General features: G+C 37.9%; 1 protein-coding gene and 1 long non-coding RNA gene across 4 annotated transcripts in view; one reads left to right on the top strand and one right to left on the bottom strand.

Annotated features, from left to right (window-relative positions):
* LOC135201734 (uncharacterized) overlaps nucleotides 1-7,500 on the top strand; it is a 413,301-nt gene that overhangs the window by 85,609 nt on the left and 320,192 nt on the right. For both annotated transcript variants that reach the window (XR_010311596.1, XR_010311597.1), the window contains exon 2: nucleotides 3,262-3,296. This is a non-coding gene — a long non-coding RNA (uncharacterized LOC135201734). The remainder of the gene's footprint in view (nucleotides 1-3,261; nucleotides 3,297-7,500) is intronic.
* LOC135201733 (LIM/homeobox protein Lhx1-like) overlaps nucleotides 1-7,500 on the bottom strand; it is a 326,266-nt gene that overhangs the window by 71,524 nt on the left and 247,242 nt on the right. The gene's annotated exons all lie outside the window — the stretch shown is intronic.

Raw genomic sequence — 7,500 nt, forward strand, 5'->3', positions numbered from 1 at the left:
GATGATGATGATGATGATGATAATGATATGATGATAGCTCTTCTCTCTCTCTCTCTCTCTCTCCATTCCCCCTTCTTCCCTATCTCCTTCCAGTCCCCCTCCTCCCCCTTTATTCCATTCTCTGCAACTGCCTAATAATAATAACAATGATGATGATGATGATGATCATGATATGATGATAGCTCTTCTTTTTCTTCTCCTCTCCTCCTCCATCAACCCCCTTCCCTATCTCCTTCCAGTCCATCCGCCCCTCCTCCTTTATTCTATTCTCCTCTGCAACTGCCTGCCTGATGATACCAATAATGATGATGATGATGATGATAATGATATGATGATAGCTCTTCTTTTTCTTCTCTTCTTTTCCTCCATCAACCCGCTTCACTATCTGCTTCCAGTCAGTCCCCCCTCCCCCTTTATTCCATTCTCCTCTGCAACTGCCTGCCTGATGATAACAATGATATGAAGATGGCTCTTCTTTTTCTTCTCTCTTCCTCCATCAACCACCTTCCCTATCTCCTTCCAGTCCCCTTTATTCCATTCTCCTCTGCAACTGCCTAATGATGGTGATCTTGATGATGATGATGATGTAGGTGTTGGTGTTGTTGGTCTGCGTTCAGGGTTCAGGAGTGAAAGTTTTGCCTTACGTCTTGTGTCTGTGTTTCTACGTGTCTCGTCCGGGTGTGTTTTTGTTTTTGTTTATGTCTATGTTTGTGTTTCTCTTCGTTGGTATTTCTCGTTGTTCCTTCGACTGCGTTTCACGGTTTTGTTGTCTGATAAAAGTAGAATATGAAGGTATGATGAAAAAACTATTCTTGAAAAACTATTCTTGAAGACTCTCTCTCTCTCTCTCTCTCTCTCTCTCTCTCTCTCTCTCTCTCTCTCTCTCTCTCTCTCTGCTTGTTAGCTACAACTTTCACGTAACCGAGATCTTGCTGTATGTACTAAACGTAGTCCTATTTTAAATGAGGGATAAAAAGGAGCCAAATTCACAACTATTTCTTATTTCTTGAAGTTCTTGAAGGAATAGACTCTCTCTCTCTCTCTCTCTCTCTCTCTCTCTCTCTCTCTCTGTTTTAGGGGCTGGGTGGGGGTGGGGGGTGGGGGAGTCTCGTTGGCGTAGGAGGATGGGTTCGATCTGACATCCGTAACATCTTGGGGCTTTTCATAGATCCTTATTCGTCCGAAGCATGTCGAATTGTAGTGCTGATTCTGCAGGAAATGTAACTCAAGGGGCGTATCGGAGATGCAACATCCTCTCTCTCTCTCTCTCTCTCTCTCTCTCTCTCTCTCTCTCTCTCTCTTCTTCTTCTTCTTCTTCTTCCTTCTCTCTCTCTCTCTCTCTCTCTCTCTCTCTCTCTCTCTCTCTCTGTATTGGTGTGTGACGATAGTGACAGATCAGTGACTTGTGCTTGTACGGCTAGTGGAATAGTGGTCTTGGGGCTGATAAAGTTACAGAAATGTGAATAGAAGAGATGGAATGGAGAAGATCACTGAAAGATGTTTGTGGGAAACGCTATCGTTGAAAAACTGTTAGAAATGGCAAAGAAAGCAGAAGGGGTATCCGTTAACAACCAAATTTGTAAATTAAGTAAGCATTTTCTTATGATGACATGGATGACTTTTCAAATTCACCAGAACGGACGGCAATTCCTAGCATAACAGTGTCATCAGGCAAGGCCATGAGTGACTGATGAACCTGCTTCCTCAGATGGCTAATGAGCATGACAAGGCATATTACAGTCAGATTCAGCAAGAGTGTGAGCGCAGGGAGTGGCATTTTTTTTTTTTTTAGTAACTTAGTCCTCACTCAAATTGAGTGGCGTGAGTTGAGAGTCACGGTACCAGAGGATGAGATGGTTGAGGTAGCTGTAGAAAAAGACTGTTTTATAATGACATGAAGATTTAGCGGTTAAACCAGTACCTACTGCAGAAACGCTAGTGCACCTTGTCGTCGGCAGCGGAGTCAGCTGGTTGCCAAGAAATTCATGTCACCCCTTAGGGCCAAATGCTAGGCCCTATATTGTTTGTGTACAAAATCACATCGGATGTGAAAAGGCGACGGAAATGCAGAAAGGATATAAGAAGGACATGCCAGGGTAAAGATTTTAAAGGTGAAAAATGTTAATTAAATCATTTACAGGTGATAAATGTTCAACAAAAACGTTTGTAAAATTATAATTAAGAGATTCAGCGGTCTATCATTCAACCTATCGTAATGCCGACCTAAATGCGTTGGGTCTCTCTCTCTCTCTCTCTCTCTCTCTCTCTCTCTCTCCTCTCTCTCTCTCTCTCTCTCTGCTGATGCGGAATACAGTTTGTCATGATCAGGTTACTAATTGTATGATGGTTGTCGATTATGATTATGATATGCATAACTGATTAATGAATGCTTGTTGCGGATTATACGAAGCTCTGTCACGTGGGTGGGAGAGATTATTGTGCATTATGATAAATCATTTTCTATGCATTATAATGAATCATTTACGCGGACAGGCGCTTCGTCTCCTCCCTCTACCGGCAGTGATCTCAAATTAATTTCCCTTTGAAGAAATACTGTGTATCTCTATGTTATCATGATGTATCTAGGTACACAACATGGCCACAATAGCACGCACACATATATATATGTATATATATTTATTTATATTTACATGTATATATATATGGTATAATATATATATATATACTATACATAATTATATATATATATATATATATTTATATATATATATATATATATATATAATATATGTATATATAATATGCCTATATATTTATATATATATTTACATATAATATATATATATATATATATATATGTATATATGTTATATATAATATATATATATTATAATTATATATATATAGACATTATAATATATATATATATATATATGTATATATAAATAACATATAATATAATATATATATATGATATATATATATATAAATATATATATATATATATACTATATATTATATATATATATTTATAATATATATATATATATAATTATGTATATATAATATATATGTATATATATATATATAACATATATATATTATATGTATATATATATGTATGTGTGTGTGTGTGTGTGTGTGTGTGTGTGTGTGTGTGTGTATGTGTGTAATTTATTATGAGGAAGCGATAAATGCTTTTGTACTTCAGTTGTGTTAATTGTATACTGTATTGCAGTAGATTCTATACGTGACTAATTACCCATGCTGATTTCTTGTTTTTTTTTTCATTTCTTTCAGGACATTCTCGTGAAAAAAACAACAAGAGGACCACGGTAAGTACTTAAGGATTTCTTTTTTGCGTATCTCTCGTTTTGTTCTTCACTGTTTGAAAGGAGAGAAACGTAAGAGGAAGCAAGACTGTAGCGGTATTACTTTTCCGTAATTGAATCAAATGATTCGCTGTATTTACCCCATAACGGAGGCAGGAGAATAATAAAACAAAAGCGCGAATGGAGGTGAAAGCTTTCTCACTCTTGTCTTCCCTTTTTATTCGCGGCCTCTTCTCGCGTGATATAATTTCACGCGATTACTTGCTCTTCCAGAGCTTCTTTCAATTTTGCTTTGAGCGAGACGCTATTACGGACACTCGTGAATTGTTGTGTGAAGTTATATAATTTAGTGGATCAGAGCTTTTGTTATTATTATTAGATTTGTGTGAAGAATTTTCTGGACAGAAGTCTTACCGACCCCGCCGCCCCCACCAAAAAAATCATTAACGATTAAAAATGTTTATATTGAGCGACATTCTAATGTTCGTGTGCTTGCACACACACGAGTGCAGCCCATTCCTTTTGCTGACGAAATTTTTCTTAATGGTTGGTCCGCTATTTTTTTAAAGCATGTTAGCAAACCATCTCTTGTATTCATTTTTTAAAAGCATGCTTGCTAACAGTCTCCTACATTCACTTTTTTGTTTTGTTTAAAGCATGCTTGAAAACTATCTGTATTTTTTTTAAAAGCATGCTTGCGGACTGTCTCCTGTATGGTTTTTTAAAAGCATGCTTGCAAACCATCTCCTGCATTCTCATATCTCTTGATTGAAGGGCTGAGTCTTGGCTCTGCTTTGGGAATCTTGGTTCCATGTCATATTTCTCGACGTGAAATTACTTCAGCTTTTATATATATATATATATATATATAATATATATATATATATATATATATATATATATATATATGTACATATTAAATAAGCCTACAACTATATTCCTTACTGATTTTTTATTTAAATCAACCGCCCAAAAATGCGCCGAAGTTTCTTCGGCGCAATTGAGTTTTCTGTATAGTGTATAATGCTGCATGGAACTCTCAGTGGGCCTTGGTGTCCTGTGTTGTTTCGGGGCCAGACACATGATTAGACTAACTTCAACTTTAAATAAAGTAAACGACTGAGGAACTTTAAATAAAATGAAAACGACTGAGGCTAGAGGGCTGCATTTTGGTAATTTTAATGATTGGAGGGTATATCAACATAATAATTTGCAGCCCTCTAGCCTCAGAAGTCTTTGAGATGTGAGGGTGGACAGAAAAGGTGCGGGAGACCGAGAAAGCCATCTCAAAAGTTTTCTGTTATAGAAAACTAAAATTGTAAGATTCAGTGTGTTTAGAACAACAGCAGGCGTGAGTTATGAGACGATTGCCAGCAGACAGGTATAGAACAACAACGACTGGAGAAAGGCAGTCGGCTTCTAACTGTGGGCCCATAGTGGTAAAAATGTCTTGATTACAGCGCGCGAGAAAACGCCAATCACCGTGACCATGACGTTAAAAAAAATTATATATATATATTTTTTTTCTCAATGAAATATTGAGTTTTGCTCACGTCATGGCGAGAAATATTTTCATTCTCTTCTGATCTGTCACATCGAATTTACTCTTTCCCAAGTTTGTAACTAGTTATGTGGTAAATAATGTCTGTAAATAAACAACGTCAGCAATTCTATAAAGATTGTATTTGTATGAATTACTATTGATTTTCAACTCGCTGTAACTTCATAACTCATATTCATATATTAATTATCAATTTTTATTTGCGCTTCCATAAATTGTCGTAAGTGACTATTGTTCTTTAAATAGCACTTTCTGTAGATACGTAAACCCCCCGTTGCACGCATTGCATTTAAATCGACGTGGCGCGTATTCCAGTCTTCCAGCGAAGCAAGTGAAGGCGCCGAATGTGTCTGTTAGGTTTCCATCGCCTGGAAATTGGGTCTGGATACGTTAATCCCTTCCAATCCCATTCACTTAGGCCGGCTCAAGTAAAGAGGGCATTCCGAGATTGATATTACCTAAATACCAGCAAATTTTGAATGAATTATAGCCATTACTATTACTAATACTGCTGGTAGTAGTTACTGATACCCATTTGTTTTCGTTTATCTGGAGAGGGGGAGTTTACTACCAGAGGCCTCGTGTCTTTGTTGTGGACGAGAATGTCTGCTAAGACTTTCCCCTCGATAGAGAGAAAGGTTTTCCTATAGGATACGAAGGTCTGATGACGCAGCGTCCAGAGGTATACCTATATACAACATTTATATTACGTCTTATTAGGGGAAACGACTACCATGGCTTATTTACGTACTACCGTTACCGTTACAGTAGTTTCAATTACAGATAGATCGTTATATGTATCGTAAACATTGCTGTTTCTTGGTTTTTATGAGCTCCAGGTATATCTAATGCAATGGATATAGTAATCAAGTAATTTCCGTGTAATGCAGATGTACTTGTATGAGGTTGTACAAAATATATTTGAAAAATAAAACTTTTAATCTTGTCGTGCTGTGGGCAGGTGTCACTGTTATGATTATGCTTACGTGTGTGATCCTCTCTCTCTCTCTCTCTCTCTCTCTCTCTCTCTCTCTCTCTCTTTCTACAGTACTCTTGGGTAGATGTTGATTCCTCTCTCTCTCTCTCTCTCTCTCTCTCTCTCTCTCTCTCCATCAAATATTTATATACGCCTACAAAAAATTCGGGTCGACTTTGGGGCACACGGCTGACTGACAAATATGCTAAATTGGCATGCGATCCCCAAACCGGTAGCCGGGGCGATGCTGGACCATTCACCTTCGATTTCGGGTAATTGATCGAGATTTCTGGTATAATGTTTGTCATTCTGGTGGAGGAGGACTGGGCCGAGACCCGTGATGTCCGTCTGACCTATGGCCTGGTGAGTGACTCCTTTCGATTTGGGGCTTTTTCCTCTCTCTCTCTCTCTCTCTCTCTCTCTCTCTCTCTCTCTCTCTCTCTCTCTCTCTCCTCCATTACCCTGAGATTTCTCAACTGGGTCACATCAAATTTGGATGTCAGTTATTCTATTTCCAATTCTGTTATTTTTCATTTCGTTGTTATTCACTCTATTTTTAGGTTATGCTTTTAGGGACTCAAAGGGCTTTAACATCCCCATTTTTTTTTTTGTATCTTTTTGTTTTCATTTGTCTTTCGAATAAGAATTCGGAGCCTGATTTCTTATTCCGGTATGCAAATCACCTGGGCACAGCCAGATGGCCGGCTCAGACTGCCATCAGTTGCAAACAAGCAAATGAAGTAATAAAACTGAAGAGAGAGAGAGAGAGAGAGAGAGAGAGAGAGAGAGAGAGAGAGAGAAAGGCTGTTTTCTCTCTCTCTAAGTAGGATGCTTAAAATTTACCGATGCAGGTCTACTTTTTCATTGTAGATAGATATATAACTCAGTAAAAGATATCTCTTTCTAGAGAGAGTAACCCTCTCTCTCTCTCTCTCTCTCTCTCTCTCTGTGTGTGTGTGTGTGTGTGTGTGTGTGTGTGTGTGTGTGTCTGTCTGTCTGTCTCTGTCTCTCTATCAGTAGGATGCTTAAAATTTACCGATGCATATCTACTTTTCAGTGTAGATATATATATATATATATAACTGAATAAAAGATATCTCTTTCTTTTAGAGAGAGTAACCTCTCTCTCTCTCTCTCTCTCTCTCTCTCTCTCTCTCTCTCTCCTCTCTCATTGTGTCCAAGTGGGAAGAGAAGCAGAATGTTAAAAGTTAACTTTTACTAGATGTAGCTAAATGATGTCTATAAAGAGAAAGGAGAGAGAGAGAGAGAGAGAGAGAGAGAGAGAGAGAGAGAGTTACCTCCCCCTCCACCTCTCTCTCTCTCTCTCTCTCTCGTGTGTGGAATCGCCACATTTCATCCGAATATTTCAGGCAACTTTCACCTTCAGCGCAAAACCTGCATTCTTGCAAGCAGCACGCGCAGCTGTTTGCTGCCGGGACTACCGTGTGGCCTTTTGATGGCTGCCGCCGGGCTCACCCTCAGAAGACTTTTTTTTTTTTTTTTTTTTTTTTTTTTTTTTTTTTTTTTTTTTTTGTTTTTTTTTTTTTTTTTTTTTTTTTTTTTTTTTTTTTTTTTTTTTTTTTTTTTGACCCCTTCTCAACTACTAAATTCTAAAAAGGCTCTGGTAGTGTCGTTACGCTATTCTCTCTCTCTCTCTCTCTCTCTCTCTC

This window comes from Macrobrachium nipponense, chromosome 28 (assembly GCF_015104395.2).
Source record: "Macrobrachium nipponense isolate FS-2020 chromosome 28, ASM1510439v2, whole genome shotgun sequence".
Taxonomy (NCBI): Eukaryota; Metazoa; Arthropoda; class Malacostraca; order Decapoda; family Palaemonidae; genus Macrobrachium; species Macrobrachium nipponense.